General features: G+C 41.0%; 2 long non-coding RNA genes across 3 annotated transcripts; one reads left to right on the forward strand and one right to left on the reverse strand.

Moving 5' to 3' along the window:
- Positions 1–25,005, reverse strand: LOC138755040 (uncharacterized). 2 transcript variants are annotated; one of them, XR_011352003.1, is made up of 3 exons: positions 24,606–25,005; positions 23,884–23,977; positions 1–2,080 (listed from the first exon to the last, which is right to left on the reverse strand). It is a non-coding gene; the product is annotated as an uncharacterized lncRNA (long non-coding RNA). The 2 variants fall into 2 exon arrangements; XR_011352002.1 differs by having other exon boundaries at positions 24,637–24,986.
- LOC138755041 (uncharacterized) lies at positions 24,801–27,343 on the forward strand. Its single transcript, XR_011352004.1, has 2 exons — positions 24,801–24,983; positions 26,887–27,343. It is a non-coding gene; the product is annotated as an uncharacterized lncRNA (long non-coding RNA).
- Positions 27,344–27,910: the final 567 nt, after the last annotated feature.

The following is a 27,910-nucleotide window of genomic DNA, read 5'->3' on the forward strand; positions in this document are numbered from 1 at the left end:
AGTTGGGTGCTTCCCCTTACCCTGGGAATACACACATACACTGGGGCTCACCCAACTTTTATACAGTTGATTTCAGTATAGGAATACCCTCCCCCTTACATTCTTCTGCCTCCTGCTGGAGAGGTTTGGCATTAGGCAATCCTTCCTGCCTACGTGCAGTTTCAGTATACTTGGAGGACTAGGAGGTATCCTGTCGGTGTCCCTTCATGTTATTGTCCTTATTCACACCTTCCTGATTCTCGGGGCTACAGTCTCTTGATATGCAGAGTTGGCTCAACCTGTCTTGGGTTGGCTAATTTAATATGTATAAATCTGTGTAAGGTTAGCTAATTAGATATGTAGAACTTGGTACTTCTGTCCAGGGCTAGGAGACCCTTATATGATCCAGACTACCTCAACTTCCTACATTCTATTGTTCCTTACCACTCCTTATCTTAGTCTTATGGTGGCTCTTGTCACAAAGAGTAGAAGATTCTTATGTTAATCGTGCTGACTCTGCTTTCCTGCATCCTAATCCCCAAGCTCATCCTGTTTGTACTGGTTACAGCCATTAACTGATGTATGAATTTTAGTTTCCTTCATGTTCATAATTCTAGATCAGTTTTCCCATCTCTCACAATCCTCACTTTTCTTTTAGATCAGTAATACTGATCTTTCACCATGATCAGTGTTACTGATCTTTGGTTACTGGTCTCAGTGTGACTGATCCCACCCCCCCCCCCCCTTCCTCACTTTTCTTTTAGATCAGTATTACTGATGCTGTAAAGTGTAAGGTGTTGTTTTACCCAGCTGGTCAATAACCGAATTGCAGTCTCTGTGTCGTTGGATAGAGTTAGGGAAACATACTTTCTTTGGGGTATAGTGTTCTGACGAGGGGTTCGATGAATTAAAAACTGCAGCCAAGTCTTTAGGCAGGGGAGCACCATAAAGGTCAGAGTAGCGACTCCTGCTGCTATAAAGGTTGTGAGTATCAGGCTCCAGTTTTCAGTAAAAAGTCTAGTCCATCCCACATCAGTCCAAGGTTGCCAAGTCTGAACATGGGCATGGGCAGATTCTTGTCGAAGTCCTGAAGCAGTGTCTTTAACCACCCGACTGTTGTAAGCATTGTCCTGTAGAAGTCTCTGAGAAATGCTGCCTTCAGCAGCGAACGAACAGTCGAGAGTCAGGCGGTTCCGTTGAATTGTGGCTCGTATCTGCCGTTCCTCTTCAGCCCTGAACCCCAGGGCCACCGATCTCCGAAGGCTGTCTGGAGTCTGATATTGAAATACCAAGCAGCTTTAGAGTACTGTAGCAGCTCACGTTTGTAACTGGTGCTCCCCTTCACGGGGTGGTGTTTGTCATTTTGAATGTATGAGAGACCCAAAGGATGTTTGAGAAGAGACCAAACTGGGGAGGATTGTTTCTTGTGATTTAACTGTGTGTTGCAGCTTGTCTGCTAACATTAGCATGGGTATCATTGAACTTGTGAGTTGCAGCCTGTCTGTGTACATTAGCACATGTATTAACTCTCTCTCTCTGCGACATGTACAATCCTGACTACCATTCTGTCTGTCTTTGTCCCACCATGTCCTTTGTGCTATCGCTTTAAAACTCCTGTCTTTAATACCTGTGTAGGCTAAGATACAAATTAAATGTACTCCACTAAAGCTGTTCAGTTCCCCTGGTCCGTATTGGAATCCCTTGTTAACCCATATCCAACTATGACTATACATTAAATCTATGCCCTGTCTACATTCTAAAGGAAAATAATTGTGACCTCTGCTGCCCCTATCCCAGGAGGACTTAAAACATAGCGAGTAATGAAGTGACATAAACAGTTAACAAACAATACCCCAATAAATGAATAAACAGTTAAAAAAATAAACAGTTAAAAATACAACAATAAATGTATAAACAGTTAAAAAAATACAACAATAAATGTAACATTACGGCACTTTGTCACGGCGCAGTGTAAGTTTCAGGTCTGAAGGATGAAGAACTGCACGCCAGGTTGAGGGTGTGTCGTGATGTTGTGGTTCGGAAGCTGGTTTGATTCTTTGAATGTGGGTCCAGCCTTTTTCTCTTGTTCTTACTACGGTGTCTGTAATTAAAAGTACACAGTAGGGACCATCCCAGGCAGGTTTTAGTTGATCCTCTTGCCATGCTTTTACATATAACCAATCACTAGATTTTAATAAAATGAATAACAATCTGACTTTCCTTTGTGTTAGTGTAAAAATTGTAAAATGAAACACAAACCATATTTGCATGGGTTTTGAATATGTTAGACCTTATTAAAATGCAGTTGGAGCTGCTTGTCTGTATGGGGCACAACCCTCCAATTTGTTAGAGTGAGTACATAACAGACATTGCAGCACAAGAGCCTCTGCAAGAGAACTTGAAACATATTCAACCTTTAGTTCTGCCTTAAGAGCACAATTAGCCATAATGATTAGGCGAGTGATATTAACTGTATTGTAACTGAATTTATTTTAAAATAGCCGAGTGGGAATAAGACATGTCTTTGTTACTGCCGACGGCAATGAATTTGACGATTAATTAACATCGCTATTGTAATTGTAAAATTAAATGCCTTGTGCCACAGCTCACAACCATATTCCATATAATAACCATATAACAATAACAGTACGGAAACAGGCCATATCGGCCCCTCTAGTCCGCACCGATTTACATGAAACTCCAACTAGTTCCACCTACCTACTCCCTGCCCATAACCCTCCAACCCCCTCACATCATGTACTCATCAGTGCCACTGTAATATAGTTGAACTAACCGCTACACTACCCAAAGTGAGACAAGAGCCCATGCATTTTCTGACTAAAGGTCACAAGTGCAGCCAACAGACTACTTCAAGGCACTTTCAGCCTTGCTCCTCTGTGCAGCCATGTAATCTTTGAGAAGAGGCAAACATAACCAAGGGCATTAAAAGGGTAAAAATCTGGCAATTTTCTCTCCACAGAGAGCATTGGGAGCTTGGAACCGATTGTTGATTTTGTAAAATGAAGTTGAACAGGCTTGTACACATTTTCAGACTGCTTGTGGAGTGAGTGCCATACACCATGGTCTTCTGATTCATTGGTGAGGAGGTGATCAGTAAGATGCAGCAGTGGAAGCGCTTGCTCAAAGGCTGGAGGAAAATTAGACTTAGACCTAGATTTGTCAGAATGATAAGAGTTTATCTAAAGCTGGCTTTAGATAGAAGAACATCACAGGTACTCCTCAATTTACGATAGGGTTGCGTTCCAGCAGACCCAGCATAAGTTGAAAAAAAATCTTAATTGGAGACGTACCTTGTCTAACATTGACAGCGCTGTATCAGTCCTCATACTGATCCCGCTGCCCTGCTCTCTCCCAACAGTCCCTGTAAGCTTTCCGAAAATGTGATTAACCAACGAGGCTACAAAAAATTCACCTTAGAGGAATTATCAAAGTTTATTGGAAAAATCAACAATGCTTGTGATGACCTTTAACACATTATATGAAAGTAAATGACAGTCATGCTATTGTGTCATCGTAAAATCATAAGTAGGGGAGCACCTGTATTACCTTTCATATTTTTCCAATGTTGATTGCACACACAATCATTTAAGTACCGGCTAGTTTCAATAATATTGCACTTAAAGTTTTGCTGCATGAATCCTGGAGCTTGTGGAGTCATTAGTGAATCAAGAAATATTGGTGCCATGCTAATTTCTCTGTACCATGCCAATTTCCCAGTCCTGAAGCCAGGACGTAGTGAATAGTATCAGGTACAAGATCTGTGAGTAATTAATGCTATTATTATTCCTATGCGCCCAATTGTTCTGAACGATGCCACCAATGTAAATCATATTCCACCTATTGCAGTACTCACACACCACCATAGACCAGTTCGCAGGTTTATTTCTCCATTAAGCTGAATCCAGTCGCGCAGGGTTTACCTCCGTGATTATTTACAATGTAACTTCCGCACTACCGGATTTAAATATAAACCTGATGAATGGGGGAAAGTTATCATGAATTAAATAACAGCGGCAATACAGAGAAATTGTGCTGAGGCATTAATTTCACTCCGGAGGAAAATGCACCAGAGAAATGAATGATTAAACTTATAGGAATCCCCATAGGAATCCCCAGAGGTATCTTTATTCTTCAGAGGTGGGTGATCTTTAAACTCACAGACCTTGACTGCTGAATGTGTAAAAGAAATACCTCTAACTGCAAGACAAGAGCCTGAAGCCTCAATTTCAAGTGCCACAGTGCACTTAAAGGGACATGCACACTCCCCCTTCAACTGGCTGATCCAGCCACTTTACACATCAGATCCTTTCTTTATCTTACATACACTTAAAATAAGACGTGTAGAACTCACCCTATTTGCGCAAACATTTCTCCCTGCAAATGTTATAACATCACTCAACTCTCAGGTACTCGCTGTGCAAAATCACATTTGAATACAATTTATTTCATAAATTGGAATTAACTGGTAGTTAAATTCGCTAATTCTACAGTATTGAAAAACGATCATTTATGACATTTAATTTTTAGCATGAATTTTAATCAATATTGGTCAGTGACTGAAGTGGGAAGTCGTGATTTATGAAATTATCTCTGGTCTCTACTCTCCCACTCCCGACGCTTCTCCCAACATTCAGGAGCTGGCACACAGTCCCTGCCTTTTTCATGTTACTCATCTACTATTCCTTTAACTGCTTGCCTTTGCTTTCTGCTTATCCTCAGATGTCTGGACAAATGCTTTTTGTGTGATCTGTAGAAGCTGGGTTATTCCCTGCTCATGCCAATTTTCTGTCTTTTGTAATTTTCTCCTAATGTCTGGGGCTGAGTTGGTAACAAAACCTGTTAGTACCAATTATTCCCCTGCTGGGGATTCTATGTCGAGACCCCCATATTGTATATATATTTGGTCCCAAAAATTGGTCTAACTGTTCGGCACATCCCTGGGGATCTTCTATCAGGGAGGTCAGTTCTTTCTTAAAGTTACGCACTTCAGTACTGGTCAGTGGCACATTTACGAAACCGAGACCCTCTCCCATGGGAACTTCCCGCAGTGGTCTCATCCAGTTGGTTTCTAGCTTATTAGGTCTGGGTTCCTGCTCCCTGGGAAATGAATCAAAGGGTTCTGCCCTTTCTTCCTGAAGAGTCTCATGCTGTTCTGAATTAAAGTTACCTCTCTCTCCTGTCAACAGGGGTGCTAATCGAGTGCTTTGTGAGCGAGTCATCATACCACTCCTGCTCTCTTCTCTCTTCTCTCGTGTTGGGGGAGGTGGGGAAGGTGCAGAAGGGTAGGGCATAGGAGGGGGAGGAAAGATAGGAGCCGGCATAGGAGGAACATAAGGTGGAGGGAGGTAATGTAGCACATCCCACCCCTGTGATTCAGGGACAAAAGGTTCCTCCTCTCTCTTATCCCTGAGTTCTTTCTCACTCAAAACCAGTTGTTGAATGGGTCCCTTGAGCCAGCAGGCTGCATATTCCCTGCTCTCAACATTGTCTCTCTCTGGTTTTGATTGAGCCAGATGTTCAAAGCTTGACACATCTATTCATCCTCGGATCCGAAATTTGGCCAGTACACGGAGCTCCCTTTAACCGGGCGTTTAACCCATTCAATACAACAATACCTGACCATTGTCAGTTTGTCTTTCCCGTGCCCCACTCAGATAACATCAACCCAAGCGGGCTGTACGTAGCTATCTGGTGTTCACATCCTGAACCAGGACTCTCTTCCTTGCTACTCATAATTCCCATACTTATAGGCAAGTAAAACTCCTCTTACCGAGTTCCAGTAGCAATGCTCTAGCGCGCTTCCTCCCGTCGTTTGTTCTCAATGCCTCTTCTCGGATATCACTCGCTTCTTCCACTGACCAGCCACCCGTCGTCCGTGAGTCCAGCTGAATCAGCCGGGGTGCACCTACTCTCGTTGTCGGGGTACTCTGTCAGTGGAGGGAGTGTGATCCCGGACGAACCCCCATTTGTTAGAAATTGAAGTACCTTTAAAGAAATTGCTCGAGACAAAAATTGAGAACAAAGAACATTTATTTTACAACAATGCTAAGTTGGGTGCTTCCCCTTACCCTGGGAATACACACATACACTGGGGCTCACCCAACTTTTATACAGTTGATTTCAGTATAGGAATACCCTCCCCCTTACATTCTTCTGCCTCCTGTTGGAGAGGTTTGGCATTAGGCAATCCTTCCTGCCTACGTGCAGTTTCAGTATACTTGGAGGACCAGGGGGTATCCTGTCGGTGTCCCTTCATGTTATTGTCCTTATTCACACCTTCCTGATTCTCGGGGCTACAGTCTCTTGATATGCAGAGTTGGCTCATCCTGTCTTGGGTTGGCTAATTTAATATGTATAAATCTGTGTAAGGTTAGCTAATTAGATATGTAGGACTTGGTACTTCTGTCCAGGGCTAGGAGACCCTTATCTGATCCAGACTACCTCAACTTCCTACATTCTATTGTTCCTTACCACTCCTTATCTTAGTCTTATGGTGGCTCTTGTCACAAAGAGTAGAAGATTCTTATGTTAATCGTGCTGACTCTGCTTTCCTGCATCCTAATCCCCAAGCTCATCCTGTTGTACTGGTAACAGCCATTAACTGATGTATGAATTTTAGTTTCCTTCATGTTCATAATTTTAGATCAGTTTTCCCATCTCTCACACCTCCATGACTCACTTGTCCACTCCTCCCTCCCTACCAATCATCCCCTTCGTACCGACCCCTGTGACTGCAGGAGATGGTTCACTTGCACCCATTCCTCCTCCTCCCTCACCACTATTCAGGCCCTCAAACAGTCGTTTCAAACGAAGCAACATTTCACTTGTGAATCTGCAGGTGTCATCTACTGCAGCCGGTGATCCCACTGTGGTCTCCTCTACATCGGAGACTGGACGTAGACTAGGAGATCACTTTGTTGAGCACTTCGGCTCTGTCCACTGTAATAGTGTGGATCTCCCAGTGGCCATCCATTTCTTTTTATTTTAATATTTTATTTAAATTTTATATGCCAACATGGAATCAACAAGAACCAAAAAAAAAGGGGAGTCACGTGATGGAGTAGTGGCTGGTAGGAGAATACCAGCCCTCTCCAGAAAAGAAGAAATAAAGTGAAGAAAACATAAAGCTCAAGAAACACAAAACACAACAAATAAAAGATAAAGGTGTGGAGAAAAGAAAGAAAATGGCACCCAAGAAGGAAAAAGCAAAAACAACGGGAAAAAAAGAAGGAAAGAAGCCGGAAGTGAAAGGAGAAGGCCTTACCTGCATGAAGAGGCAGGGAGCCACCGTGGAGAGAGGAATCTGCTCCCTGAGGTTAGTGGCGACCCCGCAGGGACGCGACCTTCCGACCGCGGGACTCAAAAATGGCTCTCTGAGACAAACAGAAGTGCGCAATGTGCACAACAAGGAAAAGGAAAACACCGACAGGAGGGTGGCCCAGCTGTGGAGTGAACTTACACAGCACGACCAGCTGAGAGATGCCCGACAGCAGGGCTCTCAGCTGGAAGAAGAGGAAAGCAACGGGAAAGGGAGTGATAAGAAGGAAAAACAGCAACAGGAAGCCCAACAGATAACTAGCCCAGAAGAGGACCAACAATAAGAAGCTATGCAAAAAAACAGCCAACAAACTGAGGCAAGCAGCTCAACAAGAAAGTCAGAAGAGACACAGATACAAGGAAGAGAAGTAGAAGACACAAACACAGGTGCAGACACAGAAGAAGAAGAAGAATAAGAAGAAGACCAAGCTCTGCACAGAGGAATAGAAGGTAAAATAGATGGACAGTATATAGATAAAAAAAATTTCAAGAACAAATGAAAGCATTAAAAGAATGGTTGACATTAGAATTTAGTGAAATGAAAAGTACAGAAGAAAAAGTGAGTAGAATAGAGCAGGTCATGACAGAAATAAGGAAAAGATTAGAAAATGTGGAAGAACGAGTAATGGCTGTAGAAATGGAAGTGAATGACTTAAGAAGAAAATTGGAAGAAAGTGACAAAAAAGTTAAGAGTCACAGGAGTTGTGAGCTCAGAAGTTGGATATAATGGAAAACTATAGTAGGCAAAACAATATAAAGATAGTGGGCCTAAAGGAAGATGAAGAAGGCAAAAATATGAAAGAATTTATAAAAATGGATTCCAAAGGTCCTGGGAATGCCAGAAATACAGGAAGGAATGGAAATAGAAGGGGCACACAGAACACTAGCCCCAAAACCACAGTCACAACAAAAACCAAGATCCATTTTAGTAGAATTTATGAGATACACGACAAGAGAAAATATATTGGAGAGGGCAAGGAAGAAAATTAGAGAAGACAAAAAAACCATTGGAATACAAGGGTCAAAAAATATTTTTTTACCCAGACATAAGTTTTGAACTCCTAAAGAAAAATCGAGCAAAAATCGATCCTATGAAAAAAAACCTATAAATTTTTTTAAAGATATCCAGCTGTGCTTAAAATAGTTATCCCGGTGGAGCAAAACAGACTGTTCTTAGATCCGGAGAAATCACAAGAATTTGCAAAACGCCTGCAGGACAGAAAGAGAGATGAAGAGATGTAACAAGATCGATGACAAACTACATATAAAGATGTAAAAATAATGTATAAGTAAGAACTAAAGAAGGGTGAGCTTTGTTAAATGTGAAGATGTGAAGTCTTTTCTGGAGGGGGTTGGGTGGGAGAGAATAACAGTCACTGTGAAATCAGTTGATGCTTGCGAGCGGGTTCACAATCCGAATGGAGAGGGGAGTTGTGGTTGCCCGGCAAGGGACAAGGGGCAACTCAGAATGGGGGGGGGGGGGAACACTTAGGGTTAAGGGAATTTTAGATGTGGGAGTTGTTGAAGTATTTTATGTTTTAGAAGTGTAGTCATACATTGAGTTCAAAAAGGGAAAACTGAAATATGAAAATGGGGAAAAGGGGAAATGTGGTGGTGAGGAAGCAGAAATGAGGTGTAAACAGAGTATGAGATGGCCATGTTGAACTATATGACTATAAATATTAATGGAATACATAACCAAATCAAAAGGAAGAGGCTATTAAATTTACTGAAAAAAGAAAAAAATAGATACTGCATTCGTGCAGGAAACACATCTAACTGAAGTGGAACATAATAAATTAAGAAGAGACTGGGTAGGGCACGTAACAGCAGCATCATATAATTCAAAAGCTAGAGGTGTAGCTATATTAATCAATAAAAATCTACCAATCAAAATAGAGGAGGAAATAATAGATCCAGCAGGGAGGTATGTAATGATAAAGTGTCAGATATATTCAAAATTCTGGAATTTGGTCAATATATATGCACCTAATGAAAAGGATCAAAAGTTTATGCAAGATATTTTTTTTGAAGATTGTAGATACACAGGGGAATATATTGATAGGAGGGGATTTTAACCTTAATTTGGACCCAAAGGTGGATAAAACTGGACAAAAGACTACCAAAAAGAATAAAGTGGCCAAATTTATGGTTAAATCAATGCAGGAAATGTAACTTTTGGATATATGGAGGAGGCAACACCCAAAGGAGAAGGAATACTCATATTATTCGAGTAGACATAAAACATACTCAGGATTGACTTGTTCCTGTTGACAGCCCAAATCCAAGAGAGAGTTAGGAAAATGGAATATAAAGCTAGATTGCTATCTGATCATTCACCCCTGTTATTAGCAATAGAACTGGAGGACAACCCACCAAGAACATATAGATGGAGATTAAACTGCATGCTACTTAAAAGACAGGAATTTGGAGAATTTATTGAATGCCAAATTAAAATGTACTTTGAAATAAATACGGAATCAGTGAAAGACAAATTTACACTATGGGATGCAATGAAAGCCTTCATTAGAGGGCAGATAATAAGTTATGTAACTAAGATGAAAAAGGACTACAATCGGGAAATAGAATAGTTGGAAAGGGAAATAGTAAGTACAGGAAAAGAACTAGCGACAAGGGAAGATACAACAAAAAGAAGAGAATTGGCAGATAAAAAAAACCCAAAACATTACAAATGTATAAGGTGGAGAAGAACATAATGAGCTAGGAGAGCTATTACGAGCTAGGAGAAAAAATGCACAAAATATTAGCCTGGCAACTTAAAACAGAACAAGCTAAAAGAACTGTATTGGCACCAAGGAAAAAGGACAAACAAATTACATATAACCCAACAGAGATCAATGAAAACTTTAAGGAATTCTATGAATAATTATACCAAACTGAGAACTAAGGGAAAGAAGACAAAAGAGATGAGTTTTTAGCTAAAATTGAACTACCAAAATTGCAAGAAGAGGAGCAAAACAAATTGATAAAACCATTTGAAATAGAGGAAATACAGGATATATTAAAAAAGCTGCTGAACAATAAAATGCCTGGAGAGGTTGGACTCTCAATAGAATTCTATACAACATTTAAATAGTTATTAATTCCTCCTCTCCTGGAAGTAATAAACCAGATAGAAGAAACACAAAACTTGCCAGATTCATGTAAAACAGCAATAATTACAGTAATACCAAAGACAGGGAAAGATCCACTAACAGCAGCGTCATATAGACCAATATCTCTACTTAATTCAGATTATAAGATAATAGCATAACTATTAGCAAACAGATTGGCTGACTGTGTACCAAAAATAGTAAAACAAGATCAAACTGGATTTATTAAGAAAAGACGAACAATGGACAATGTCTGTAAATTCATTAATTTAATCCATGCAGTACAAGGAAATAAGATACCAACAGTGGCTGTTGCTTTAGATGCAGAAAAAACCTTTGACAGGGTAGAATGGAATTATTTATTCAAAGTATTACAGAGGTTCAACCTACCAGAAAAATATATTAATTGGATTAAGGCATCATATAAGGGACCATTGGCGAAGATGACAGTAAATGGATATGTATCAAACCAATTTAAATTAAGTACGTCAATTAGGCAGGGATGACCACTATCTCCCTCACTGTTCACTTTAGCAATAGAACCATTGGCAGAACTGATAAGAACAGAAAATAAAAAAGGGATAAAAATAAAATCAGTCTATTTGCAGATGACATCATAGTATACTTAACAGAACCAGAAATATCAATAAAAGAACTACATAAGAAATTGAAGGAATATGGAGATATATCGGGGTACAAGATCAACGCAAATAAAAGTGAAGCGATGCCAATGAAATAATACGAATTACACGAGCAATCCGATACCTAGGTTTAGATTAGATAATAATTTAGGCCACCTATACAAATTAAATTATCAGCCATTAATGAAGAAATTACAGGATGACTTAGAACATTGGAAAGAATTGCCACTAACATTGATAGGGAGGGTAAATTACATTAAAATGAATTTCTTCCCAAGGATACAATACCTATATCAATCGTTACCAATTCCCTTAACAGAGAAATTCTTTAATGAACTAAAGAGAATAATAAGGAAATTCTTATGGAAAGGGGGGAAACCGAGGATAGCGCTAGATAAATTAACAGAATGGTACGAACAAGATGGTTTGCAGCTACCAAACTTTAAGAATTATTATAGAGCAGCACAATTAAGGTATTTATCAGATTTTTATCAAACAAGGGAAAAACCAGATTGGACCAAGATAGAGCTAGATAAAATAGGGGAGAAGGTACCAGAACATATACTTTATAAGTGGGATGAAAAACTGGTGCAATATAGAAATTCACCAGTACTGCACCATTTACTCAACATATGGAAGAAGATTCACGTAGAAAGAAAAAAAGCAAATTACCACCTACCAAAATTATTATTGACACAAAATCAACTAATCCCTTTCACAATAGATCACCTTTCCTTTAGAGAATGGGAGAGAAAAGGAATTAATTGTTTTTTGGGAAATAATTTATTAACATTTGAACAAAAGAAGTACAAATATGGAATAACTCATGGTACAATGTTTGCATACCACCAACTGAAAACCTACTTAAAGGACAAATTGGGAAGCAGACTGAGATTACCAGAAGGAAGCAGCTTTGAATATGTGATTACAGAAACAACGATAATAAAAAAATTTATAACAAACATGTACATCAATCTGCAAGAGAAGGAAAATGATGAAATAAGCTATAAACCCAAACAAAATTGGGAAAAAGATTTAAACATAAAGATAAAAAATGAAATATGGGAAGTTATGCTCTGGAACTATGAAAAATATAATAAACACGCATGATACAATATAATTGGTTACACAGGCTATATATCACGCCCCAAAAGTTAAATAAATGGGATCCAACATTATCAGATAGATGTTTTCGCTGTAAGAAGGAAATGGGAACAACAGTACAAGCAATTTGGGCATGTGAGAAAGTGAAAAAGTTTTGGGAAGATCTAAATTAGGTATTAAATAAAATCACAAAAAGCAACATACCAAAAAATCCAGAGATCTTTCTTCTAAGTAATATAAGAAGTAAAGAATTAGGCCTCAAACTGGATGAAGCACAAAAAAAGATATATTATGATAGCCTTAGCTGTAGCAAAAAAATGTATAATGTCAACTTGGAAATCAGAAGAGAGCCTGAGAGTACAGCAATGGTACATGGAAATGAATAAATGTATTCCATTGGAAAAAATAACATATAATTTAAAAAATAAAGTCACATTATTTGAACAAATTTGGGAATCGTACATGGAACACAACAGAGAGGACTTACTACGGACCTCCACCCCCTAAAATGATAAAATGAGAAGACAAAATTACTTGATCCAGTGTGTAAAAGTAGATGACACAATTTTCTTGTTTATTTTCATTGTGTGATGACATTGTTTAATGGTTTTATTGTATTGTATATGTTGAATGTTTAACGGGTTTGGAGGGGGGTGGGAAGGAGGGAGGGAAGGTAGGGGGGGGCAAAAAAGGGGAGTAAATGCTACTGTGTATATTTAAGAGGGAAATGTTTGTATGTATTTTGATTGATATGGTTCACAGTGTGAAAAATAAAAATTAAAAAAAAACAAGAACAAAAAAATTTGAAGTAAAATAATAATCTTTGATACACGATGGCTATAATCGCCATCTCCCAATCCCACTCCCCTTTGAAAAGTAAATAAAGAAATAAGCCCCAAAGAAATGATGAAGAGAAGAAAAACGTTTTGTCAGGAATCCGACAACTATCCCACAATTTCAAAATTTACTTTGATCTCAAGGGGGTTATTAATGTGGGTCTCGTGGGTGAGATGGGGGAAATTAAAGATCTGCATCTGAATTTTGGAAATAGGACTGCTATATTTGAAAGGACGTCATACTTATTTCTAAGGTTAATTTTCTAATCTCTCAAGGGGACACCACTATGCATTTCCGAATTCCAACGGGCTATACCAAGATGGGAATCAGACTTCCAAGTAACTGCGATACATATCCTGCCCACTGCCAATGGAATCTTAACAAACATTATTTGATGTTGGGACTCACTCGTTTTAGATCTTTTAGTGGCAATATTCCCCAATAAGAATAATTCAGGGTTCTGTGGAAATTGCATTTTTATAATTTGCTCTAAAAATTGCCGCAGATCTATCCCAAAGGGTCTTACTTGGAACATGCCCAAATTGGATGTAGAAAAGTTCTGATCTCCTCACAACACCTAAATCATTAATCCAAAATATCTGATTTAAATGTATTTACCTTTTGTGGTGTGAGATACAGCTGGTGCAAAATGTTATATTGCACCAATCTATATCTTACATTTGTTGTATTTGCCATATAATCCCGGCATAGATCGTACCAGTTTTGATCACCAATATTTCCATTTAAGTCCAATTCCCATCTCCGTGTACACTTTTGAACCCCCTGTTTGATGGTTCCCGTTTGAAGTGGTAAATACATTGCTGAAGTAAATTTCTTTGTGTTTCCCTTTCGAATCAGAGTCTCCACATCACTACACTTTGATAGAGTCATTGTCGGGCCCAGTTTATCCCTTAAATATGCTCTTAATGGAAAATAGCAGAATATTGTATGATTAGCAATACCAAACTTGTTTTTCAAGTGTTCAAATAACATAAGTTGCCCCTGCTCAGAACAATCCTCAATAAATCTGATCCCTTTTCGGGACCAGATATCTAAAATCTTATTTCCCACTGTAAAGAGTATGTCTATTTTGAGTGTGGGGTGTTTTTTGAGATATTCCCCCAATAGTACCCATCTGTTCATTTATTTTACTCCAGATGTTAATTAAGGGGGGGGGGGGGTTCTTTCTCACCTGGCAATAATTTTGAATCCCATTTGTGTATAACATCTGCTATCTTCTCTCCCTCTTTATACAGTTCTATTTTTACCCATGAAGATTTATTTCCTCCCTCAAATATGGAGGAAAGGAATTTAGTTTGGGCTACCCAATAATCATTATTTTAAAATTTTGGAGCTGTAAACCTCCCAACTCATATTTCCATGTTAATTTTTCTATGGAGACTCTGGCCATCTCACCCTTCTGTCGAAAGTTTCTGACATGTTCATTTAGTTCCTGAAAAATCCCCTGAGGTAATGATATGGGCAGTGTCTGAGATATTGTACTCTTGGAAATATATTCATTTTTACACAATTGACTGCCAGCTAGTGTTACTGGCAGAGCCAGTCACCTGTTTGTCCTCTTGAACCCTTTTAAGTAAGGGGACATCATTTAATTTGTAACAGTTCTGTAATTTATTATCTGTTTTAATCCTTAAATATTTTATCCCATTTGGCAGTCACTAAAATGGAGTATTTCTTTGACATTGACTATAATCCCAACCCGTACGCGGCACAATTTCACTTTTATCCTAATTATTTTATAACCTGAGACTTTTCCCATATTCTTCCAATTTTGAGTACAATTTCTGTAATGAAGTTACTGGTTCTCTCAAGTATATCAATACATCACCAGCAAATGAATTAATCTTATATTCCACCTGGAATATAACCCTAACCCCCTTAATGTCTGGATCTCATCGAATTGTCTCTGATAATGGCTCTATAGCCAATATAAGGAGAGCTGGGAATAGTGGACTTCCCTGTCTGCTAGATCTAAATAGGGGGAATGCTGGAGAAATTTGTCCATTAGTTACAACTTTGGCTATAGGTTCATGATATAATGCCCTTGTGGATTCTGGTTTGTTTGGTGGAACACGTAAAATGACAATACCCAAACTTTTGTCCTGATCAGCAAAATTTTGAGCTATCTGCTCAATGCTGTTACAGACATGCTTTCTCTGTAAGCATCAGGCATAGACTGACTCACTTGTGTTTCACTAATTTCCTTTGTTCAATCTACACATGGGCCGAGTTACATTTGGCCCAATCAAAAGTTTACTCAATACATTCTTACCCAATGCAATTGCTTCTTACATACACATTAGGTTATAACATAAGATGGACAGCCTCTTATCAGACATTGCTCAAGCTGTTTGGTTCAAAATAAATTCCTATAGTTATTCTTCGAGCTAATTGGCCCCTTTGAATTGCCACATCCACCTTATTATCATGCTGTAAAATCTGGCTATACTCTAGCTTGCTTTTAACCCCTTCCTCCTCACCCTAATCCAAATCTTTCTAGCACTTTAAATAAAAAGTCCCATGCCAATCTATCAAATGCCCTTTCTGCATCTAGGGCCACAGCTACACTAAAATCACCTCTTGTTTGGGCCAGATGGATTAGACTAAGCAATCTGCTTTCATTATCAACAGATGATCTCTTTTTGACAAAACCAGCTTGGTCCATATTTATTAGTTTTGGAAAATTTCGCCAGTCTATTTGCCAAGGCTTTGGCAATAATTTTATAATCCAAATTCAATAATGAAATAGGCCTATAAGATGACAGTTTCAGTGGGTCTCTATCTTTTTTAGTTATCACTGTAATTATTGCCGTTGAAATGGATTCCAGGGGGGATGGGGGGGCGTGACAAGATGGCGTAGAGTCTAGACGTGTAATCTCGACCTCTCTGGCCGGACTTTTAAGTACCCATTTTTTAACCCTTTGTTTTCAAGTTTAAACTTAAATTTTAGTTTAAAGTATTAATGAACTATTATGGCCATTAATGGTAAAAAGATTAAACCTCAAGTGCAGAAGAAGTTACATTTTCAAAGTATTGAAGATTTGGGGCCTAAACAACTTGGTACAGCCTCAGGTTTAATTTCTTCAGTGCCTCAACTACAAAGATTGCCTGTGGGAGCTGAAAAAAATGTCTACTACTCACCAAGTGAAGGATAGTGCTGGAATTACCCATTCTCTGGAGGAAGGTGCGTGTTCCCAAGAAGTGGAGAAATGGATCCCAATTCTGGCAGCCTATCGATTTTAACAGAAGGAGCACGCAGGAAGACGACTCCATTGTCTGAAACACTTCAGGAAGCATTTCAACCTGAAGATATTGCTTTCCTCCATGAGTTTTTGAAAAAACAGCGAGCTGCGGGGGGAGACCAGCATGGACCCCGAGGAAGTTGGGGTGCCATCGCTGGGAGTCCAGACCTGCAGTAAAACCATTAAAATGCCTTTTGTTGAGTTGCAGCAGGAGCTGCAGTTACCTGGTTCTGCCACTACGTTAGAGAAAGCAGGGCTGAGCTTTTATGAACTACAATGTAAGCTGTTAAATGTTGTCATTCAGCCTATAATGAATGAGCTGGCTCAAAGGATAAGTTCAGAATTGAATACAGTTAAAGCACGTGTAGAAGCATCTTGTTAGGATTTAAAAAAAATTCAGTCTGCTTTTTTTGGAATGTCAACAACAAGTGGCTTCTAATACAGAAAAAGTGTTGAAGGTTGAAAAATCCGTTATAGAATTGCGAGAACGTGAGAAGGAGTTAGGAAAATAGACTATTTGGAGAATCAAAGTAGAAGGAATAATGTGAAAATTGTTGGTTTGCCAGAAGGTATGGAAGGACAAGATCCTCTTCGTTTTTTTAAAGACTGGATCCCACAAGTACTCGGGCAAGAATTTTTTTCTGAAGGCTTGGTATTGGAAAGAGCTCATAGAGCTTTAAGGAGATCACCTTTACTTGGTCAGCCACCGAGACCTGTAATAATTCGATGTTTGAATTATTTGGATAGAGAAGCAATACTTCGACTGGCGGTGCAAAATGCGAGAAAACGACAAACTCCGTTATTGATTCAGAATAGCAGAGTTTTTTTCTATCCTGATTTGAGTCAAGAGGTTATTCAACATCGACGTTGATTTAATCCAGTTAAAGTTTTGTGGCGTAAAGGTTATAAGTCTACTTTTCGCTATCTGGCAGTGTTGAAGGTATTTCATGGAGACTATCAATCTCGGTTTTTTGAGGATGATCATGAAGCAATGATTTTTGCTGATTCACTGCCAGATATAAGACGTCCACCATTGTCTCCTAAAGAAAAATCTGGTTGTTCTGGAAACGGAAGAAATGGTAGAAATGGGAAAAACGGGAATGGAAAGAGTCCAACTTCTTTTGAAATGGGATCTCCGAGTTTGGAACCTCTTATATGAATAGCAGAATCTTCGTATTCTTATTTTACTTTTTACGTTATTATGATATTTTGAGATTATTTTTTTGTTTGGCTGGGGAGGAAGAAATTTGTTCTAGGTTCTATTAGTCACCAGCCACTGGTGGGTGATCCACACCCAAATTTTGTTTAGGGATTACTACCTTTTGGTAGTTTTTTTTTGGGGGGTGGGGGGAGGTTTGTTAATTTTTTTTTCTTTTCATTTTATCTCGCTTTTAATTTGTGACTTTTTTTTCTCCTAATGATTTGAGTTTTTATATAAAGATATTATTGGTCTTTAGTAATATTAGTAGATATGTTAAAGTTGAGGTTTGCTACTTTTAATGCTCGAGGTTTAAACAGTTCGATTAAGCGTAAAGATGAGGGACAGCTATGGTATTGATAAGAATTCTTTGTTTCTTTATTTTTAAATTTGATCTTTGGTAAAATGTGTGTTTGGTAGCGATATGATTTTACCTGAAATAACTAAATTTGAGACTTTTCTTATGAAGGTACCAGAGAAGGGTTATATTTCATTCATGTATTAAACATTATAGGATGGTATGGATAAAAAGGGTTGGGATAAATCCAAATCTGTATAAGATTAAAATATCTTTAGATCTGATAGTATCTTTATTGGGCAGTTTGCAACCTCTGAAAGGTTTGGGATTAGATAAATTTCAACTTGCTTTTGTATATTTAGCATTATTTGTAGTGAAAAAATGTATTGTTAGTACGTGGAAAGATAAATATGATTGATATTAATAGATGGCATGAAATGACATACTGTTTAATAATGGAAAAAATTACATATGTTTCACATGATAACTATAGCTTTTTTATTAGTAAATGGTTGTTATATTCATATTTACATTTTGATTTACGTCGATTAGATTTTAATATGTATGTTTAATTTTTCTTTAATTTTTTTTTCTTTCTTTATGACTCTCCTTAGGAGAACTGCCTGAAAGGGGGGGGGGAGGAGGAGGGTTTTTTTTTCCCTTTTTTTCTATAAAATATAATGTTCATGTTTTTGGTTCATTGTTGTATATGTTATTTTTATGTTTAAAAATAAGAAATGGATTCCGGGAGAGTATGAGTCTTAACCAGCTGATCTAATAACTCCATAAAAAGAGGCCTCACAGATTTTTAAATTCTTTATAAAATTCGGGGGGGGGGGGGGGAACCCATCCTCTCCTGGAGACTTCCCTTATCGCCATCTGGGTAAAGGGGGCATTGAGTCCTTCTTGTTTTTCTAAAATCAAAATTTGGAAGTTCCATTTGTGAGAGGACCTCTTCAATTTTATTACTATCTCGAGATTCTGATCGATATAATTTAGAATAAAATTGTTTAAAAGCCTCATTAATTTCTTGTAGTTTGTAGGACATTCTATTTGTATCCGTTTTGACTGCATTGATTGTTCTTGAGATCTGTTCTGCTTTCAACTGCCAACCTTATGAGCTCTTTCCTCTAACTCATAGTATCTTTGTCTAGTTCTTAATATTCTCTATCTTGCATGTTTGTAATGTATTATAGTTAAAGCTTTTTATTAATAAGTAATTTGCATTTTTCTTCAGAACCCCTTTGCAGAAGCTTCTTTTCCAAATGGAGTATTGTAGTGGTGCTATGGTGGCACTACCACTCCCAGAAGGCATTGAACTAGCTATGTGACATCAGTGCATGATGACATCAACGGGTTTCATGCGCGATTCAGGCTTTTAAAAGGTTGCACGCATTCTGAACAGTAAATCAGTTTGATTCACTGAAGAAACGACTTGTGTGGCTATTTTGTTGTGACCCCTGCAATTCCAGTGGCCACAATTAGTGACCCCGATGAGTCCAAAAACGTATTTTTGGAAAAACCCTACAAAAGTTGCTGTGAAGCTGCCACCTTTCTGGACAGCTGAGCATGAACTGTGGTTCCAACAGGCTGAAGCATAATTTCACCTTCACAAAGTTGAGTTATTACTATCTCATCAGTTCCCTGGACCTGGCCGTCGCTAAGAGGGTCGGCGACTTCCTACAGGATCCACCATGCTCAAGCAAGTATAACACTTTAAAAGCACTTTTATTGTGGGTATATGGTATGTCCCATAGGGAAAGGGCAGCCAAACCACTACATCACGATGGGTTGGGAGACCATGCCCCTTCGGAACTAATGGACGAAATGCTGTTCCTGTCATGTGGTGAAAGTTCCAATCTGCTATTTGAGCAGCTGTGTTTTAGAAAGAATGCCAGATTATATTAGGCTCTTGTCATCCAGGTGTTTATTCGAAGACCCAAGAGGTGTTACAGCAAAGGCAGACATTGTATGGCTGGCTAAAAAGGACAGCAAGGAAAAACAAGTCTGCACAACCAACTCCTCCACTCTTGACCCTGGGTCACACTATAGTGCTCTTAACACAGCACTTCCTACAAACAAACAATGCCCCAAAACAGAGAAGCAGGACACCTCATCTTGGTGTTATTATCACAGGCGTTGGGGAATATAAGCCTGCAAGTACCTTCCACTCTGCTTGCGTGTGGGATATGCTCAGGCCAACTGCCAATGAGGGCTGCGGCAGTTGGTGAAAAACCTACAAGCCTATTGTATGCATAGGATCAGTTGTCCCAGTGAAAATTTCTGGTGGACACATGTTCAGAAGTTAATGTATTTCCACCCACCAGTTTTGACACATGCCATCCTACTCTGGACCTGCAACTATGAACAGTTAACAGTTCCAACATTCCAATCTTCATGAATGTCAAGTTCAAGAATCATCTCTACACTTGGCCATTTATTATAGCAGCAGTATCCCGTCTTTTGTTGGTGCAGATTTTCTTTGGGCTCATTCATTTCTCGTTGATTTAAAAGGGTGTCGGCTAATAGATGGAACTACTTTTAGACCATTCCTCTGGCAAAAGCCTATATCCCTGCTCTGTGCCTCTAAACATTAAGTAAACCAGTGGATGAATCCCCAAGCTGTTGGAAGATTTCCCTGAGATTACTACTCTACAATTTTCTGCCTCCACTGCATAGCATGGTGTTACTCACCACATTTGTACTAAGGGCCCACCTATCCATGTGAAAGTGCATCGCTTACTGCCAGAGAAACTGCCTTTAGCTAAGGATGAGTTTGCCAAGATGGAGGAACTAGCTATAATTTGTAGGTCCGAAAGTCCCTGGTCATCCCCATTACACTTGGTCCCAAAACACAATGGAAGTCGGCGACCTTGTGGAAATTACAGGCGGCTCAACGACATCACCATTCCGGATTGTTATCCGATACCTCATATTCAGGATTTCTGAGCTAATTTGCATGGTGCAAAAATCTTCTCCAAAATAGACTTGGTGTGTGGCTATCACCAAGTACTGGTAGAGACGGAAGACATTCCAAAACAGCAATAATTACCTGGTTTGGGCTGTTCGAATTTTTAAGAATGCCATTTGGATTAAAGAATACTGCTCAATCATTTTACGGATGATGGACATTTTAGGTTGTGGTATGACGTCTTCATTTACCGTGACAACATTTTAGTGGCCAGTGGAACCAAGGAGGAACACTTGGAACATTTTCGTACACTTTTTATCTGTCTTCAAGAATTTGGACTGACAATCAATCCAGACAAATGCGTTTTTGGACAAGAAACGATCAATTATGTTTGGGGGCATAGAATTACTCTGGAGGGCGTGACTCCACAACCATACAAAATTGAGGCCATTATCAAATACTCAAAGCCTATTACAGTTAAAAGCCTACAGAAATTCTTAGGAATGGTGATTTTTTATTGTAGGTTTCTTCCAGGAGCAGCCCAGATCATGAAGTCTCTTTTTGATTTACTGTCAGGTAACGCAAAAACTATCCATTGGACTGAAGAGTTAAACAATGCCTTCTTGAAGACAAAAGATTTGCTAACTCATGCCACTTATACTCCGCTACCCAGTTTTAAATGCAGGCACTCCCCTTTCCACTGATGCTTCCAATGTGGCCGAGGGAGGTGCTTTTAATCAATAAGTCAATGGGCAATGGAAACCTTTAGCATTCTTCAGCCGCCATGTTTGTGAAACAGAGAAGAAATACAGTGCTTTTGATAAGGAGCTTTTGGCCATATACTTGTCTATTCAACACTGCCATTTTTTGGAGGGCAGAGATTTTACTATGTACATTGACTACAAATGTTTTCCAAGGTCGCAAAGCCCTAGTCAGCTCAACAACGACAACAATTATCATTCATTTCAGAATTTTCCATAAAAACAGTAGATATTTCCGGAAAAGACAATGTGGTAGCTAATGCAATGTCCTGTTCTGCTCCACTCGTGGTTTCATCCATAGATCAAGGTATTGACTATACAGCTTTGACCGTGGCCCAAGAATACGACAATGACTGCTTATTGGACTGCAATCACGAACCTGCAATAGAAGGGTGTCTAGATTGGATTTCATGGCAAACTACTCCTCTGTGCTATATCAACGGGACACCCACTGTCATCATGGAAATGTTGAGTATTAGACTCGGTGCATGGTTTCTCACATCCATCAATTAGATCGATTGTTCGTGTGGTTTCTGACAGGTTCGTGTGCCACAGTCTTAAAAAAGATGCTGCACAAATGGCAAGGTCATACATTGTCTGCCAGAAAGCAAAAGTCCTTCCTCGCAGTTTTGCTCATTTCCACATGGACGTTACAGTAGACAGGTTAATGCAGTGGCCCGAGGCCATGTCTATTATTGATGCTACTACAGACTCTTGTGCTTGGGCACTCTTCAGTTCCTGGGTGACTTGTTTTGTTTTACTGGCCCATGTTACTTCAGATAGAGGACCACAGTTTACTTCCTCGCTGTGGACGGCTTTGTTCTGCTTGCTTAGTACAACAGTTCATCGTACAAATGCCTATCATTCTCAGGCTAATGGAATGGTGGAAAGATTTCATCAACATCCCATGTCGGCCTTGATGGCTTGGTTAGAGGGCTCAAACTGGGATGATGAGCTGCCCTGGGCATTTCTGGACATTAGAACAACTCTAAAGAGGACCTCCATGCTTCATGTACTGAGCTCATGCACAGTGCATCATTGGTGGTCCCGGGAGAATTCATCCCCTACCATTCCAACTTCAATGACGATCTTAAGGAACTGTTGACCAGGCTAAGGGAGACTGTAGGAAAATTGACCCTATACCACCATCTTCACATGGAGAACACTTCTCCTTCATGCCTGAAGACCTCAAAAACTGTGAATGTCTTCATCTGTAGGGGAACAGTTGGTCAACCTTTACAGGTGCCTTATGAAGGACCTTATAAGATAATCAGACAAACTACAGTCTGTCGTAGAGGTTGACCACAGACAAACCTTTCTGCCGGTTCTGGTGGGGTGGTTGTGGGTTTGTGTGTTGTGGTGCTATGGTGGCACTCCAACTCCCAGAATTTATCGAACTGACCATGTGACGTCAGTGCATGATGACATCAACACGTGTCAGGCGCGATTTGGACTTTTAAAAGGTTGTGTACAATCTGTACAGTGAATCCATTTGATTCACAGAAGAAATACCTTGTGAGGTTATTTTACTGTGTCTACTGCGATTCCAGTGGCTACAGTATCTCTTTTTCTAACCCTTCCACCTCCCTTGGAAATTCTTACTTAATGCTTGAAGCATAACTTATTATTGGTCCTCTTAAATATGCTTTTAGAGCATCCTATATAATAAATTTATTATTGGTTGAATTGCAGTTGGTCTCACAGATCATCTCAATTTGTCTCCTTATAAAATTACATAAGTCCTATCTTTTCAACAGCAATGAATTAAAAAACACCATCAATATACCATTTATTATTTATCCTGCATTAAAATAGTTAATAGCAGAGGTGAGTGATCTGATAAAAGTTTTGCTTTGATTTCTGCTTCCACAATTCTACCCTGTAATTGAATTGATGCGAAAAACAAATCTATCCTAGAGTAGGAATCATGTATATTAGAATAGAAGGAACAGTCCCTTCCACTTGGTGGAAATCTCGAAGCATCCATTAAATTCAATTCTCTCATTAATACCAGCATTGCTTTCGCTGCCCTTGTTGTACCAACTGCCTTGTTGATTTATCAAGAACCAGATCCAGACAAATATTAAAATACCCTCCCACTAAAAAGTTTGAATGTGCTTCTGCCAATTTAAAAAAGTTTTGTTAATAAATTTCTCATCACCAGTGTTCACTGAGTCAGTGTGGGTAGAAGTCAGAAATAGGAAGGGAGTTATCACTGTGTAAGGAGTAGTCTATGTCATGTTGGGTTCAGACACACTCATTATAAAAATGACCTTGAGCCTGGAGTCACATTCGAGGCTTTGTCTGCATGCCCAGGCTTTTCCCTGCTAGTTCTGAGCCTCTCTCTCCAAGAGGGAGCACAAGAGTCTGTAGTAGCATCAATCATAGGCATGGCCTCAGTCCACCGCGTTAACCTGTCTACTGTAAAAAGATCACTCACCTCTGCAGAAGTCACTCTCTGTGATGTAATCGCCCTGCTTGATGTCCCAATAGTATTACACCTAGTCTACAGGCTTCAAATAGCCCTCGGAACACTGAGGAGCAGATAAGCAGACAGATTTTGGAATGATGTGGGAAATTCAGAGTTGTAGTGATTTCAACTTCCCTAACATTAACTGTCACCTACTTATCGCCACAATACTCACACTGCCCCACTCACTCCCCACAGCCCTGTATCAGGCCCCACACTGATCCCACTCTTTCCTTACAGCCCTGTATTCGTCCCCACACTGATCCCACTGCCTCCCCACAGCCCTGTATCAGGCCCCACACTGATCCCATTCTTTCCTTACAGCCCTGTATTCGTCCCCACACTGATCCCACTGCCACTCCACAGCCCTGTATCAGTTCCCATACTGATCCCACTGCCCCACTCTCTCCCCACAGCCCTGTATTCGTCCCCACACTGATCCCACTGCCTCTCCACAGCCCTGTATCAGGCCCCACACTGATCCCACTGCCCCACTCTCACCCCACAGCCCTGTATTCGTCCCCACACTGATCCCACTGCCTCTCCACAGCCCTGTATCAGTCCCCATACTGATCCCACTGCCCCACTCTCTCCCCACAGCTTATGTACCAGTCTCCACACTGATCCCATCCTGTATCTGAATCCAAACGAATCCCAGTCCTAAGGGGTTACGGGTAGGGAGGGTTTAGTACTTTTTGAGGAATATATGGATCGGTACATCACCGAGGGCCGAAGGGCCTGTGCTGTAGTTTTATGTCCCAGAATGCCCCGCGTTCCTGAACCCGCTCTATTGGCCCCAGAACACGCGCCCGGGACCTTTCAGGGCCGAGTCGTTCAACCGGCTGGGTCTCCCAGCTCCTGGCGCAGCGGCCAATTCCCACGGGGAATCGGGACCCAAACTGGGCGGCCTCCACTTCCCACCAGCCGGAGGGAGGCCCCGCCCCCCGCTTTGTGACGTCGGTGCCGGCCTGTGGCGCCTGCCTGAGCTCATCAACATGATCTTCCCCATTGGGCGGGACGAGAGCCTGATTCACCGAGCAGCTTAAGGAGCATCTGCTATGGGCCCCGCGGTAAATATTTGCAAGCTCCCGATTCGCCATAACCTGGCGTCTCTTTACGTGACGACGTGCCCTGGCCCAGGGGTGGCGCACTGACGTCACAGAGCCTGCGAGCGTCGTTTCCTCAGCAACGAGCCAGGAGGAGGAGTGCTCGGTGCTGGGGGTGGGGGGGAGAAGGGGGAATGGGCGTCCCGAGTGCCTTCTGTCATCCGGGGGAATCAGAGAGAAGGGTCCCTGACAACGCCGTGTCCAGCTGCAGTCCTTGTCCCACCGGCTGCACGGATGGGTTGGGGCAGGTGTAGGACTGAGAGAGGAAGGGGGGACAGGAGGTGGACAGGCTCCTACACAGGGCAAGGGTGAAGATACAGGAGGAGGGAGTATCCACAGCAGGGATGAGACCCACCCCTCCCGGTACCCTAATTGCCCCCCCCCCCATTAGATCTCTTCTGATGTGCATGATAGAAATGGGTTCAAGAGAGAAAGATATCAAAGTCCAAAAGATGTAAAACACAGGATTCTGTTGACACTGGTTAAGTGAATCAGAGATAAAACACAGGACTCTGTCTGTCTCTCTCCCCCCCCCCCCCCCCCCCCCACACCAGCCCTCTGCTTTCTTCCTTCCTTCCTTCCCTCCATTACATCCCTTTCCCACCACTCTGCCTGTTTTCCTCCATCCTCCCACCCCTCCATTTCCCCAGTACATTTTGAACAGTGGGTGGAAACCGGAGCCCCTGGGGAATAACTCACGAAGACACAGGAAGAATGTAGAAACTCCTTACAGACAGCGTGGGATTCGATGTGGGCCCGATCTCTGAAGCTGTAACAGTGTTGCACTGACCGCTACTCTAACCATACTGCCATTTCACAGAACCTGAATCAATTCTCATCTTTCCTCTGATCATATACAATGAGCACCTTTTGGCTGTGGGTCAGGACTCCTTCCCATCCCATTCTTCCCCCTTTCTCATCTTGAATTAAGATGCCTGCTGCTTTTTGCTTCTACCTTGAAGAAGAGCTCAGGCATGAGAAATTGGTAATATATCTTCACCGGCTGAGTTCCTCCAGCATTTCTGTATTTTTACTACAATCTCAGAGTCTGCAGACTTTCATGTTTCACTCCATCTTCCTGTGGATCCACAGGAAGATGGGGTGGGATTTTGACTGAATGTTTCACATCAGCCTGTGAAGGAGATCATGGAAGACAAGGAGCTGAAGACAATGAGTGGCAATGGCCTGGATCATGCATGTTGTAGCAGGGAGGTGGTGTTGGCAGCCCTGGGATACGTTAGAGCGGACAGATCCCGAGGGCCTGATGAAGTGCATCCTCACATCTGGTGGGATGTTGGAAAAGAAATGGTGGAGGCCCTTTCTAGGATATGTACATCATTTTTGGCTTCGGGCGAAGTGCTAGAAGACTTGGGGTGGCTAATGTGCTTTTTTTTTGAAAATGAGTCCGGGACCTTGAGTTTGATGTCAGTGGTCGGAAAATTGTTGGAGGAGATTCTGAGGAGCAGGATGGACCAGCAGATGGATTGTCAGGAACCAATTGAAGGTTGTCAGCATGGATTCATGTGTGGCAGCTCATGTCTCGTGAATCTGAGGATTGATGAAGGCAGGACGGTGGATGTGGACTTCAGCAAGGCCTTTGTGGGAGGTGAAATCATATGGGATCCAAGGTGAACTGGCCAATTGGATTCAAAACTGACTGAATGGAAGGAGACAGAGGGTCATAGTGGAAGGATGTTTTTCTTGATGTCCAGTGATGTACTGCAGAGGTCAGTATTGGGTCCACTGCTGTTGGCCATCCAAATGACAATGTAGAGAACTTGATTGTAGATCAATCAGGAAGGAGGAGCAGCAATTGAATTATGATTCTTTTATTGTCATATAATAAATTTTTCTTTTTCTTTCGCAGAAGGCGGCACGGATGGTGTAGCGGTTTGATCAATGCTGTTACAGCTCCAGCGATCGAGACTGGGGATCGAATCCCGCGCTGTCTGTAAGGAGTTTGTACATTCTCCCCTTGTCTGTATAGGTTTTCCTGTGAGGGGGCTCGTTTCCTCCCACTGATCGAAAAGTACAGGCAGTGTAAATTGAGTGGTACGGACTTCAGCCAGTCTCAAGTCAGTATCCAACACCCTACACCCTGCGTGGGGTACCTCACCGAGTGGCCAACAGCTCCATTTTAGCTTCAGAGCCCCTGGTTGGTCCGCTGCCGTGCTCACCATCCCATGAATCATCCCCTTATATGGAGGTGGTTCTGTTCATTTTCTGGTGCCCTGCTTTCCAGAGTCTGCAACCCTTTGAAGCCTCTGCCAGCACAGGCCCCATGGTCACAGGATTTTAAAATAAAACATCACCAGCTCTTTTAACAGGTCATTAAAAGCCTGACTGGGCAGTAGGATCCTGCAGAGCAGTGCTGGGTCTCCGTTCCTCATTTTCTCTGGGTCCATTCTGGCAGCGTCGCTGTTTTAAAAAATAATTGTAATTCAACTCTTCCAAGTGTGAGGAGCTGCACTTTTGTCAGTCAATCCAGGACAGTCCCTACATGGTGATTGGTAGAGTACTGTAGAACAGAGACTGAGGGGACAGCTACATAGTTCCTTGACAGTGGCAATTCAGGTGGACAAGATGGTGAAGAGGGTCATTTGGCATTTGGGCTTTCATTGAGTGGGGTACAGAATATAAATATTGGGACCTCCTAATCTTCTTGGGCAAAGGGATGATCAATGCTCTTTTGAAGCAGGTGGGAACTTCTGACTGCAGCAGGTACAGACTTTTGGGAACCTGCCAGATACACTGTCAGGGCCTAACATCTGATTCAGTTGGTTAAGGGACTGGTGCAATCACCCTTTGAGTATTGTATGCAATTCTGGTTGCCCAGTTATTGGAAGAACATCAATATTTTGGAAGGGGTGCAGAGATGTTGCTTGAACTAA

Source organism: Narcine bancroftii, chromosome 2 (genome assembly GCF_036971445.1).
Source record: "Narcine bancroftii isolate sNarBan1 chromosome 2, sNarBan1.hap1, whole genome shotgun sequence".
Classification (NCBI taxonomy): Eukaryota; Metazoa; Chordata; class Chondrichthyes; order Torpediniformes; family Narcinidae; genus Narcine; species Narcine bancroftii.